Source organism: Papio anubis, chromosome 3, assembly GCF_008728515.1.
Source record: "Papio anubis isolate 15944 chromosome 3, Panubis1.0, whole genome shotgun sequence".
In the NCBI taxonomy this organism is placed as follows: domain Eukaryota; kingdom Metazoa; phylum Chordata; class Mammalia; order Primates; family Cercopithecidae; genus Papio; species Papio anubis.
Window position 1 is genome coordinate 148,502,932 of NC_044978.1, and position 13,403 is coordinate 148,516,334.

At 42.7% G+C, this 13,403-nt stretch overlaps 1 protein-coding gene across 9 annotated transcripts in view; it reads right to left on the reverse strand.

Moving 5' to 3' along the window:
• The window catches only part of TBC1D1 (TBC1 domain family member 1), a 244,012-nt gene that overhangs the window by 132,660 nt on the left and 97,949 nt on the right, over nucleotides 1–13,403 (reverse strand). The gene's annotated exons all lie outside the window — the stretch shown is intronic.

Sequence of the window (13,403 nt, forward strand, 5' to 3'; positions counted from 1 at the left end):
GGTTGCAGTGAGCCAAGATTGCGCCACTGCACTCCAGCCTGGGTGACAGAGCAAGACTCCATCTCAAAAAAAAAAGGAAGAAATAGTGTTGGTTCCTCAAGAGGGAAAATTTCTTCCTCTGTGGCAGAGAGAAAAAAATGCATCTACTGTCTTTCCACATATTGGAGGAATGTCATCTTCCTAAATGAAGGTTATTTGGAGGTTATCATCTCCTTGTTGAAGTCTAATCTGGTTAAATGGTGACTGGTTTCTTGAACACACTTTAACTATGCAAAATGATTTTGGCCTTGCCTGTGCAATGTAAGGTTTACCTAATTCTCTAATGAAATGAATACATTTAAAAAAAAAAAAAAGTCACCAAAGCCTCCTGGGATTCCAAATTGATTCTATTTTTTTCTCCATAAAAAAGGAGATTTAATAAAAATCTAGCTCATATCAAAAAATTTTAACAACCAGAGCCAAACTGCAATTCATGTTTGAATGCTTGCACCTTATTCCCATGCCCTCTCTGCTCCCTGCTGTGTAAAATGAGAAAGGGCTGTAATCACATACAATACAAGTGGACAAAGAAATAGGACCAAAAAACACAGGTGATTTGCAAAGTATCTACACAACGCCTCACACACGGGTCTAATATGTCACTCAGAGGTGATTGTGCTTCTCTGGAAACGTGGTTTTCTACCATGGCATCATGTCTTCTCCACGTCAGTTCCCTGGCAGTGGGACTGGAGTCACTCCCCAGTGACTGGGGCTGCTGAGGTGTCACATGGCCTTGCCCGCTCTCTGGGGTTCACAGCCAGCTTTGCTTACCTATAAACAGAATCCATCTCAATGAAAAACATAGCAAAGGAATCTTTTGGGTTTTAACCAGATCTCTGAGGGTAGGACTTCATTTCTAAGGTAAAAGATAAGGCTTTCCTCCCTCAGAGGAACTAAGGAGAAAAGAAAAGTTCTCTGTACGGGGCTCAGGCCAGAAGCCACAAGAAACAGAGATGTCCCCCAGAAGGCTGCACTGCTACCTCAGAAGCCAGGCTGGGGGATCACAAGCACACCCAGACATAAACACCAGGGAAGCAAAACATCGCTGAACACTTGCTACTGAAGCTGCAAAAAGCCTAGTCTTTCAAATCAAATCATAACCTTAATTCTCACATAATGTGCAATACCCAAGATCCAGGCAGAACTAGCCCCAGACAGCCAGCACCTTACAATCTTACTCTGTGTATTTAAACCACAACAAGTGAGATCAGCTTATCAGAACTGGCGCAACTATTGAAAAATGTTAAGCTTTGCTCTTGCATTCTTCCCTTCCCTATCCTCTTGCTTTAAGAGGAAAACAAAGCACACATTTACATCTCTGGAGCGCCCTCCTCTTACATACACCCTTTTTCTGCATCCTGGGGCCTCCAATCCAAACCAGCACCAGTAGAGGTGTTGTTAGGCTCAACAGAAAGGTCAATCATTTCATAACCAAGAAGCTGCAAGACAGTTACTGCTGAACAGAAAGGCGGGGGAGATGCAAGGAGAATACTTCGCTTTCTCCCTCCCCCTCGCTGCCAGGGAGCCAGGTCAGACCCTTCTTCTGGGCTCGTTAAGTTGCTGCTGAGGCATCCTGCCTTGGCATAAAAGGGCCAACCTCAAGAACCAAGGAAAACAAATATTCACGTTTCACCTCTTTTCAATAATCTATCCTTTTTGAACACAGCTGCAGAATGCACTCTTTAATTATCTTCGGTTTCTAAAAATTAGTTCAATACACATCCACATAACAGGAAAACATAAAGTTGCCCATTATCCCTGGAAACATCTACAGTTAACAATCTGGTTTTTCTGTTGTGTAGTTCTTTGTGTATACTTAATGGTAATTTCTTTTACCAATTTTTTTAAGTGGGATCATAGTGTTCTGAACTAACTTTTATCATGAAGCGCATATTTCGTTAGAACCCATATTAGAACCATCTCATTCTTTTCTGATAGGTAATTAAGGCATAGATTTCATTAACTGCAAACACTGTACAAAAACAAAGTACAAAGTTTCTTTCTTTTTTTTTATAAGCATAATCAGGATCCATCAGGCACTCTGCTCAATACTAAAACATTTTGGTAAATGTGTGATGAGTATCCCAACCTCTGCATAAACTGCCAGGACTGCTAATTGCATTTCAGTTTAAGAGAACTGTTTAGTGTGTGCAGGTTGAGGGAGGGAGGCAAGTACAAAAATGAGAGTGAGCCCAATACTGCTTACCAGATCACAAACATTCCATTCGGAGGGAGCCAGGGATCTGGAGCAGGAACTAAAACAGAACAACCTTTAAAAAGGTAGAGATGAACTCCCGCTGCTGGTCACAACTATCAGGAGAAAGTCAGCCCTAACTGCTAGGCAGCTGAAGCCACGAATCTGTGATGCTGACAGAACCTAGGGGGAACTCTGTAGCTTGGAATGCTGAAATAAGCTGCAAGCGCTGCTTTGGGCAAGCCACTTGAGCTCGAAGAACTCGGCTCCTCTTCTATTAAAATGAGACATTACCAGCTACCTTGGAGGGTCATTTTGAGGATAAAATTAAATATTGAATGTGAAAGTTTAGCATAGAGCCTGGCCTATAATGGCTCCCAATAAATGCTAGCTGTTACCTTGATGTTTGTAAGGTAAGGAAAGGCCAACTTTTTTTTTTTTTTTTTTTTTTTGGAGACAGGGTCTTGATCTGTTGCCCAGGCTGGAGTATAATGGAGTATAATGGGCACAATCATAGCTCACCACAGTCTCAACCTCCCAGGCTTGAGCGATTATCCCATTTCAGCCTCCCAAGTAGCTGGAATTGCCAGCGCATGCCACCATGCCTGGCTAGCTTTTTTGTTTTTTGTAGAGATGGGTTTTCACCATGGTGTCCAAGCTGGTCTTAAACACCTGGGCTCAAGGGATCCTGCCGCCTCAGCCTCCCAAAGTGCTGGGATTATAGGCGTGAGCCACCAAACCTGACTGCCAACTTTATTAAAATAACAGTACCTAGAGGCAACAAGCTTGCTATTATTCCATCTACCTTTCAGTACAGAACGAACAATAAATGACAAAAATAATTTCTATCATACCAGCAGGCAATAGATAATGCCAATCATGTTCAAACCTTGACCAAATTTCCAAACACCCTGTAGGCAACAAAACTCTCCATCTCACCCCACCCTCAACTTTCCAGCAATTTCAAATATATGAATATGAATGTTCTGATTAAATGGGGCTGAGGACACAGAACACGCCCCTCTCCTTCCTTCTGCCAGCCCTGGACATCATAAACACGCACAGGAACAGAGTGGGAAAACCACTACCTTACAAAATACACAAGGTCTGTGAGTGGTATCAAAAGACGCAATTACAACAAATTTACTTATAGATCTAATTGTATTTTATTCACGATTCATAAATCAGGGCAGACTCCATTCTACAAAATTGAATGAAAGCTCCCAAAAGGCAATGGCAGAACAGTAGGTATTGGAAGATGAAAACAAAGAAACCGAATAGAAAAAGCTGACTGGTTAACATCAGGTTACTTCAGGCTACTTTTCTGTAAGGGCTAAATAAAGCAGAAGGGACTTCCTTGCTACGCTGACTCAGGTAGACTGGAATCTCCTGTTTTCAGGAAAAACTGGTCTGTTCTGGGATCCATCTGCTTTCTTAACATTTCAGTTTGATTACATCACTTTTAGCATGAGTGACTCCATTTTGGTTTGGTGTGTTAGGAGCTCGGTCTAAACTAATGGCCACCCATAATTTTTAAGAGCGTCAAGCAGTTTTTATGGCACATCAAGGCAGCCCTCTAAGCCTCAGAGCACAAAATACCTAAATACTCAAAGGTCAGCTCCCAGAGAGTAGGATTGCTATCTATTTTGCTACTTATGTAGGACAAAGTGCCGAGTACACTGTCCGGCATACTGCAAGTATTCAATAAGTCTGTTCAATGTATAAATGATTGCAATGCAAAATGACCTAATGACTTCAAAGTTTTTAAGTAATGAGAAAGACGTATTTCAAATAGGTCTTAGAAGAGAAAACCACCATAAATCTGTAAATCTCCAATACAATGCCTGAGTATAGTGGGCATACAACAAATATTTGCAGAAGAAACAGATGCTGTAAAAATAGTAAACCAGAAACACGGGTAGTAATTCCTTTTGTATTATAAGATATTTTCTAGACAGCTGAAGACTTTGTGTCTGGCTATTTTTATTTTAAATATTTTCGGATGGGAACTGCTTAGTATATTTTTGCAAAGCCTACAGAGAATGCAGTTTAACCCTTTCTTTTTTATGGTGGGTATATATTACAATGCCCACAAGAGCGACTGAGGTTTTGTTAAACTGTGTGCTGCTGACTATATGGGATTAGTCTTAGGTGAGAGACAGCATCTCAATTACATACCCCACATTCCTACCAATCCTGAACGAATGCAGGCATGCTCTCTAACAAGCACACCCCAGGGACTGAAGCAGAGATTCTTCAACTTTTTGTGCCATAGACCCCTCTCACAGCTTGGTGAAGCCTATGGACACTGCAGAATAAAGTTCTCAAATGCACAAATTAGAACATAAGGGATGGCAAAAGACTCGATTATGCTGAAAGGGAATTATACTAATAATTATGATATAGTACTAAGTGCTTATTGCCATATTTCACAAGATCAAGCAGCAAGTCAATAACCTACCATAACTCAAAGTAAGGATGAGCACATACAGTATTTGAGAGGTATGTAAAACTGTAAGGCATATGGAAATAACTGACGTGATATCACGATATAATAAGAACTATTTGGTCTTGACACAAGAGCATCTAAAACCCTTGGCATTTCCTGAGGGAACTGGGTAATACTAGGAATGCCTTTTGTTACTCAGAATAAGCCCCTATCAACTGTACCTAAGTTCATGTTAATAAGGTGACTCTTTTTGGGCCCTAGATAGCTTTAGGATTGGCACTGGCTGCCAGAGTAAACAACTTTGTGATTAGAGGGTTGGGATTTTCCCCCTACTCCTCAACCCCTATCTCCTGCGAGGGGAGAAAGGTGAATTAGTTACCAATGGCCAATGATTTAATCCATTATGCTCACATACTGGAACCTTCATAAAAACCCTTAAATGGTGGGATTCAGGAAGCTCCTGGGTGGATGAACTTATTGAGGTGTTGCTGGATGGCAGGCCCAAAGAGGGCATGGAAGCTCCAAACACCCCAAAACCCCATCCCATACCTTGCCTTACACATCTCTTCCATTTGGCTATTCTTGAGAGGTATTCTTTCCTTCTTTCCTTCTTTCTTTCTTTCTTTGAGACGGAGTCTTGCTCTGTCACCCAGGCTGGAGTACAGTGGCGCAATCTCGGCTCATTGCAAGCTCCGCCTCCCAAGTTCACACCATTCTCCTGCCTCAGCCTCCCAAGTAGCTGGGACAACAGCCGCCCGCCACCACGCCTGGCTAAATTTTTGTATTTTTATTAGAGACAGGGTTTCACCATGCTAGCCAGGATGGTCTCAATCTCCTGAGCTCGTGATCCGCCTGCCTCGGCCTCCCAAAGTCCTGGGATTACAGGCGTGAGCTACTGCGCCCGGCCTTGAGTGGTATTCTTTATAATAAACCAGTAAATGTAAGTAAAGAGTGTTCTAAGTTCTGTGGGCCATTCTAGCAAATGACTGACCCTGAGGAGGAGGTCGTGGGAACTTGATTTATAGCAGGTCAGTGGGTGTCTTGGGGCAGTCTTGTGAGACTGAGCCCTTAACTTGTGGGGTCTGTGCTAACTTCAGGTAGTTAGTGTCAGAATTTAACTGATCACTGGAGACACAGTTGGTGACCAGAGAATCAGAGAAGTGGTTGTTGGTGTAGAGAAAACTCTGACACAGCTGATGTCAGAAGTGTTTAGAGTAGAAACAGATCATGGTACTGTGATTTTATTGATGTTATAGTCACAGGAACTGCTACAGGCTGAGTATCCCTAGTCCAAAAATCCAAAATCTAAATGCTCCAAAATTGGAAACTTTGGAGCACCGACATGACACTCAAAGGAAATGCTCATTGGAGCATTTTGGATTTTCAGATTTGGGATGCTCTACCGGTGAGTACAATGCAAATATTCCAAAGTCCAAGACCTACAACACTTGCTGGTCCTAAGCATTTCGGATAAGGGATACTCCATCTGTAATGCTACTGGGTTTGCTGACTACATTCAAAATCAAAGAAAATATTAGACTTTCAGTTACTGGTGAGTGAAAATAAAGATGTGAACTAAAGGAAGTCCAGGGGATGGGAGGTGTCAGCTACATCTCAAAAATACAGTCACCACCACCACGAGTCATGTCTTGGGACCATGGTGCATATGTATTGCATATATGAATAATGCAATAAAGCCAGTCCCACCATTACAGTGCAAACAAATCCACCTGAAAATGAGAAAGCCTCACTAGATGCTATAGTCATCAAAGAAATTAAAATCAACATGAAGAGCAAATTCTAATGGGGCAAAATTCAAGTGTTCATTGGTTAGAATAATGGAATTAATTTCTACACATTATAAATTCTTCATCAATACCAGCACATTACAATCTTTTCAAATGTTACAAGTACTCAATTTTAGTGTGATGTGATTTATTGCCTAGCTAGTCCTTGGAACACAACAACTCAGTCCAATACAGAAACAGATGGAAAAGCATTTTCAACTGTCAACTTGATATTATCACTCCCAATGGAAAAACAAGAAAAGCATACCCAATAAATACCTTTGATATCTCATTTCAGAAACTCTTAATCAGGTTGCAGCTCACTTCTGACAACCACTGCAGGCAAGTGGGCAAAGCCTTTCCTCTAGAATATTCTTCCACTGACTCTCCTCCACTAGTGTCTACAGGTTCTTCCAGATCCAGCCCAAATGTCTCCTCCCCTTCCTTCCTCCACAGGCCTGCTCTCTCGGGTCCTGAGGGCACCTGGTCTTCTGCTGTAACACCTGCCACAGCCCTGAGTCCTTCCCCTATACCACACGCTGGGGACAGGATGCTGTTTGATTCCCTTCTGTGTACCCTGAAGGCCTACATCAGAGTATTTGCTTAACACACACACTTTAATGTGTGAGGCAGTTTCTGTTTCTCAAAAAGTGTAAAATGCATAATATAACAGCAATTCACTCCGATTAAATATACTTACTTGAAAATACACCAAAGTGTTGCAAGTAAACTTTACCTACAACATGTAGGTTAAACATGAAAGAAACATAAAACCCTTCCACTTTTTTTTTTCCTTTTTTTTTTTTTTTTTTTTTGAGATGGAGTCTCGCTTGCCCAGGCTGGAGTGCAGTGGTTTGATCTCAGATCACTGTAACTAACCTCTGCCTCCCAGGTTCAAGCGATTCTCCTGCTTCAGCCTCTGGAGTAGCTGGAATTACAGGCGCCCACCACCACACCCAGCTAATTTTTGTTTTTTTAGTGGAGACAGGGTTTCACCATGTTGGCCAGGCTGGTCTTAAACTCCTGACTTCCCAAGTGATTCACCTGCTTTGGCTTCCCAAACTGCTGCGATTACAGGCGAGAGCCACTGTGCCGGATGGAAAAGCCTTCACTTTCTAATTTTTACCTAATATGATGTAGGGAAAGTGTGACCAACAATATTTTATATAATCAAATACACACAGGGGAACCTAAATTTCTGACACCTTCTCTTCAACCCGGTCATTTAAGTTAACACAATATCTCAGGCATCAATACCACTTATCAGGGCCCACTGTGTGCCAGAGGCCATGCTTTCTGTGGATTATATCTCATTTAATCCTCACACCAACAATCTGAGGAAGATACCCTCATTTCCATTTTACAGAAGGCAGACTATCAAGTCAGAAACTGTGCCGTGCACTGGGTTGAAGAGTGGGGACAGACAGGTAATAACATGATTTAGAAAACAAGGCAACAGAGGCAAGGAGACTGACCACGTGCACAGAGGGGAGGTCAGGAGGGGAGGGGCAGAGAAAACCACCTAAGGGCGAGGAGGCCCGGTTGGTCAGGGGAGGCAGGCGAGGTGGGAGGTGTGGAGAAGGCCCACGACAGCCTGACCCAGCTGCCAGCAAACAGCTGAGACTGAGACAGCTGAGGCCTGCCAGGTGGGGACTTGGCCAGGTTTGCATTTCCAACAGATTGCCAGGGCTGCTGGGGAGAGAATGGGCTTGATGGACAAAACAGCAAAGGAAGGATGACAGGCAGGAGGATGAAGTGGTGATGCCTCATTCACCTGCCTTCATCCCCAAAGAGACAGTTGCTGGAGGCAGGGGCCTTGTAACCCAGTGCCTGGCTCTGCACCTCACACCCAGAGTGAATACATCATGATGAAAGAACAGACAAGCAACTGAGGAGAGAGAAGGGACGCTCTCACCTAGGGCAGTGGCAATACAAAAGGAGAGGAGAGGATGAAGTCAAGAACTATCTAGAAGGTAAAGCTGGCAAGAAGTGGTAACTGAACGTGACAGGTGAGGGCTGAGGATGGGGAAAGGTTGGGAGAGCTCAGTGGGAGATGGCAGAACCACTATGACCAAAAAAAAAAATACAGAAATCTGAATACAGATTACAACTCAGTATCTATTCATACGGGTTTTCTCTTCTCAAGGACATCTTATTCCTGAACAAAATGTGGAAACTGTAAAGATAGTGAAACCAGGGTGCGCTGCAGCTCAGAGAATAATCCCCTCGCCCATCCACCCCCAGTCTACTCTGGCATTCTGGCAAAAAAAATTATCTTTAAAAAAAAAACAAAATAAATGTATATGAACAGCTATTATGTCTTCTAGTTATTTCCAGCAAAAGAGATAGAATTTTAAATAGTGCTTATTAATAAAACAGATCTGGAAGGGACTACATGTGGTGGTCTCTGGGTAGTAGGAATATGTATTGGGGCTTTTCAGTAAGTTATTTTTCATATATATGTATTTTTGTAATCATAAAAAAGGATATTTTTAATTTTTTTAAAAGTACATTTTTCTTAAACTTTAGTCTTTTCAAGGTTACCGTCTACTGCTACTAGGTAAAAACTTCTAGGGGCAAAATCATTTTGAAAGAAGAAAAAAATCTTCATCTTAGGATAAAACTCTTTTAATGTACAAGTGAAATGGCATATAGTTCTAAGTGCCCCCAAATGCTTCATGACATAAGACACAAAAGTCTTTAAGTCAGGAAGCACAATACAGTATGAAAACAAACTTCCAAATAAATCCCAGAAACCAAAAACTTTAGATGGCAGTCTAAAAGCAATATTCAAAAGACTGCTCCTGCATTTGCATAGATAATTATCTAAGAAGAAGATCTGTAGCTTAAATTAAAATCATGATAATACTAAGCACTGGTCTGTTTCATGAAGCTGATGGTTCAAACTTGAGTTTAGATAAACCATTAGTGTGTTAACCAAATAAATACTCTTGTTCCTTCTCAGGAATTGCAGTAAAATAAATGTGATTCAAATGATTACATATGTGGACACAGTATGGAATCACCTTGACAGCATCAAAATTAATTTTTTAAAAACAAAATAATTCATAGTATAGGCTATGCCTCAAATCTACAAAGTCTTTGTTCAAATCTTTAAAAGTCAAACCCCTGTTCTCCCCATCACAGACAAAAACTCTTGGGTGGCAGACTTTGGTAAGCCAAGTGTGGGTTGGATCTCAGTCCTTGCTTGTGCCACTGGCTGGGTGCCTTTGTGCAGCCCCCAACTTGCACAACCATACAGTGCAGCCCAGCCACAGCCCTGTCATCATCTTTGAGGTTCATGGTCGTTTCCAAATGAATAGAAATTTACACATTTCCAAATGAATAGAAAATTACACTAATTCATGAGTGCCAGGCTCAATCACAGGAAAGGGCTCTGAGCATATGTTATAACTATCAGTTATTTACAATTTTAAAATATGCCAGACTAGCTTTACAGCACTAACTGCATTCTTGAGTAAAACTTATCACATGTGTTCAAGAACCCAGATCTTCATTCTGATCAGTGGTAGAAACAGGTTTTCCTCTCATACCACTTCAGTTCTTGAAATAAACTACACTCACCAAGTAACCATTCCTTTTCTTTAATTTTGATCAACAGGCAAATCAGAACTTTTGCCAATAAAGGATATTAGTTAAAAGTAGTCTAACCTATTTTCCACTTTATATATTTTAGACTGCACACGACACCAAGGGTAACAATAACAATACTATTCATTGCTCCTTGGCATTCTCGGAGTTACAAATGTTAGATAACTTCAATATATGTTTATAAAACTCAGGCTGTGAATGTGAAGGCCCAGGCAACTGGCCGGAAGACCAGAGATCCAGCAACTGAAGCCACACGGCCAAGCCTTGTGGTGGGTGCCTGAGCAGGGAGGCCCGCACCCAGGTACGTGTCTTCAGGCAAGAGCTTTCCCAAGAAGGCAAGGAATTCCTCTACAGATTCTTGCCACAGAAAATCATATACCCGCATCAGGCCTTGCAAAACGATTCTCTCATTGTAGCTGCTTGACCTCCCTCCAGGCCCCACTGGACATCTCCATCCCAGAACCCCCACCCAAGGATGAGGTAGAAACAGAGAAGCAGGAGAAGAAAGAAGTCCCTGAGTGTGGATTTCTCCCTGGGAATGAGAAGGTTGTTGCTGCTTGCCATGGTTACGCCAGAAGTCTGGATGCTCAAAGAGAAATGCATGCTGATGATCACATGGATCCACACCTGATCCCCAAGACTGAGGATGGAAATGATTTGGGGTAGTCATCCAGGAGATGGTGCTGGAGAGGGTGAACGCCGTCAAGACCAAAGTGGAAGCCTTCCAGACAACCATTTCCAAATACTTCTCAGAACATGGGGATGCTGTGGCCAAGGCCTCCAAGGAGACCCATGGAACGGTTTACCGGGCGTTGGTGCAAAAGTTGGTGAGATAAGATGGCGTGTGGGGAGGTCAAGGCCAGGGTACTGGACCTGAAGGCCTTCTGTGCTGAGCTTTATCATATGATCAGCAACAACCTGGAGAAAACCCCAACCCAAAGGGTGAAGAGAAAGCATCTGTGTACTGAGCCCAGGGCTGGAAGGAAAACAAATGATCTATACTTTGTGAGGGGGCGGGGAAAGAAACCTCAGGTGGATCCTCGCATTTGATACCTAAAAAGCAGAACTGAATGGCAAATATTTTCTTCCTGCTTTTACAGATGAAGGAAATCAAAGAAATACTGTACAGGACAAGAATGAAACACTATGAAGTTGCACAGACAACGAAGTTTCCAAGTCTTAATTCCTAGCCAGTGCCTAACCCTCTGCTAACATTTTGCTCTACACCTTTATCTGTCCTGGCTCCCAGCATATAAGGAAGAAAATCTCATCTCCTTGTAGCACCCATCACTCCAGGTCAGTTTCCCCAGGGCTGTTGTGTCAGTTTTGAAGGGAATGAACTACAGTACTCTTAAAATCACTTCTAGTTCCAAATTCTACAAAAATAAACTGGCTAATAGAATGAAAATACAAAAAAAAAAAAAAAAAAAAAGATACCCACAAAACAAAACCCAAAAAATGCCAACATCAAGAACATGGTGATACAGGTTAAGTATTACATATAAACTGCAAAAAATAAAAACAAAAAAGCCCTCAGCTGGTAAGCACCCATGGAGTAGACCCAGCTTGCCAAAAGTTCATGTGAAAAAGATTTAAGGATTGTAATTGACTGTAAACCCAAGATAAGCCAACAGAATGGCCTGGAGAACAAAAGAATGAAAAGGAACAAAAAGCCTAGGGCATTAGGAGAAATGTCATCCTCACACTAAGAGAGGGGTCACAGCCTCAGCCTCCTTCTTGCTGATCAGGTCACACAGCAAGTTTCATTTTTGGTTTTAGGACACTTTCAAAGCAGCAGCAACAAGGGTCATAAAATGCATGAACAGAGGCTGGGGGAAGGCAGCAAAAATGCCTTTGGCTTGGGAAGGGGAGACATGGCAGCGGCCTTTAGAAATCTGTCCCACGGAAGAGGCATCAGCTCCACTTTTCTCATAAATGGGAAAGAAAGAGGCTGGGCGTGGTTGTTCACGTCTGTAGTCTCAGCACTTTGGGAGGACAAGGCGGGTGGGTACTTGAACCCAGGAGTTCAAGACCAGCCTGGGCAACACAGCGGTGCACACCTATAGTCTCAGCTATTTAGCAGGCTGAGGCAGGGGACTCACTTGGGCCCGGGAGTTCAAGGCTGCAGTAAGCCATGACGATGCCACCGCACTTCATCTGGGTGACAGAGCAAAACCTCGTCTCAAAAAACAAACAAACAAAAAAACTAAGTAAGAAAGATTTCCACTTTGAATATATTACAAAGACCTTTCTTTCCACTAGAGCTCATTCAAATGGTACAGAATTCTTGAGGAGTCAGGCATCCCTTAAAAAGTTCGAGCACCACAGGCTAGGGCTTTAGGGCTTTATTTAATAAAGACAGGCAATGAGAGCCTGCCTCTACCTTCCAGGGCCTCCTGAGCAGGTTCCCTCCAGGCAGGATTTGAAAACGGGTTTTTTTCTCCCCCTTCAGGCCTCTCAACTTCTGGGGGTGGGGTTAAGTGCTGACTTCATTTTCACGAGATCAGATATTTTACAATCAGGGAATTTCTGGAGAACCAACACCAAAGCCAAGGCTGACAGGAGATAAAGACTGGCTTCGCCAGCCAAGAGCTGCTGCTGGGAATGTGCTCAAAGCTTTGTTGTGGCCGGGCGCTCTGGTTCACACCGTTAATGCCAGCACTTTGGGAGGTCAAGGTGGGTGGATCACTTGAGGTCAGGAGTTTGAGACCAGCCTGGCTAACATGGTGAAACCCCCGTCTCTACTAAAAACACAAAAATTAGCCGGGCACGGTGGCGGGCGCCTGTAATCCCAGCTACGTGGGCGGCTGAGGCAGGAGAACTGCTTGAACCCGGGAGGAGGAGGTTGCAGGGAGCTGAGATTGCGCCACTGCGCTCCAGCCCGATCAACGGAGCGAGACTGTGTCTCAAAAAAATAAAGATGAGTTGTTTGTCCCATGCCAAGGGAGCGCTACTGTATGCTGAGGGCCTTCAGTGACTTACTGGAACTGAACTTTGATCCATTCACCACAATGCAGGAACAAGAACTCCCTCTACCAAGTGGGAATTGTAGTCTCTGAATCCTAATGACATTTTCAAAAGCAAGGCTTCATCTTCATTTACAAGAGGAAAAAAATAAAATAAAGATCAGCCTTAAGGGGAGGCGCAGGATAATGAAATCTTACTAATGTAATTCTCTCCTTTAGAATGTATTTAGTAAACACTTTCATTTCATAGACATCTTAAAGAAGATTCTTATAGTGTTCTGATTCTCTCTCTCTCTGTCTCTCTCCCTCTCTCTCTCAGGATGGCATCTACTCCTCAAAAACTAAGAAAGATGATT